Genomic DNA, 1,112 nt, shown 5'->3' with positions numbered 1-1,112 from the left:
TCGGGTATCTTCCACTACCAATTTGGCTCATCCAATTGCAACCAACCAAAAATTTTCCAATTCCTGCCAATTCTATTCACTTTTCTAAATTTCGGATCAAAAACACTATCAGTATCATCATCATCACAGTCCGCTATATCCTAGCCTCGGTGCGTCATGACATCATTAAAACTCGGCTTCGCAAAGCCGAGCAATGAATTCGGGTGGTTTGGTCGCCTGTAGTTGGACCCGTCCGGCATTCACGACTCTGGGGAGGAGGCATGCTCGGGCCGAGGTTCCACGCATCATCGCGGCTCGGTACCTTGCGGTCCCGGGCCCGATGGCTGAGGCTCGCCCGGTCGGAACCCCGTCCCCACGAGGGGGCACCGTTCCGCTTCCTCCCACTCGCCCTTGAACCGGACCGGTCGCCTCGCCCGACAAGGCCCGGACTCGACGTGCAGGGCGGGGCCAAGCCCGAATCGGCAACGACGCTTCGAAGAGAAGCGACGCAGCATCGATCCGCGCCGGGCCTTGCATCCAACAAAACACACGCGCCCCGAGTGCTCGCATCGGCTATCCGTCACCCTAAACGCTAACCCGTCCAATGTCGATGCTTTACTCGCATGCCCACACGCACACGCGACCCTTTTGACACTCACAAAACCCGGCGTTCCAACGCCGTCTGTACATTCCACCAACGCACTCCCTGTTACACACCACACCTCTCACGCACACTCGCCGTTCGCACACTCCCTTAACACACCTCGCGCACCGTCTTGCGCACCTCTCCCTCGGTACGTACTCCGTACCACTCACCATGGCGTGCACTCTTGCATCCACCCACTAACGCGCTCAGATGGGCTCTCCCACACTCACGCTACCACCAACTCAGGTGTGCTTCCTCGCACACGTTCCACCACCACCTTACTCTCCGTGTCACACTCACCCTTGCACGTATACTCCGTATCGCTCTCACTCCCTGTGTCACAACTCCGTACACCCCGACGTGCATTCCCGCTCGCACTCGGATCACACTCACGCTTCGTAACACGCTCACCCCTTGACGCACACTTTTTTTTCACACGCGTGCCATTTCCACTCACACGGGACCCTTCACCAACGCCCGGGTGCCA

The sequence above is a fragment of the Myxine glutinosa genome, unplaced genomic scaffold (assembly GCF_964187855.1).
Source record: "Myxine glutinosa unplaced genomic scaffold, kmMyxGlut1.1 SCAFFOLD_2062, whole genome shotgun sequence".
Taxonomy (NCBI): domain Eukaryota; kingdom Metazoa; phylum Chordata; class Myxini; order Myxiniformes; family Myxinidae; genus Myxine; species Myxine glutinosa.
The sequence above is the reverse complement of the archived record's forward strand: the minus strand, read 5'-3'. Positions refer to the sequence as shown.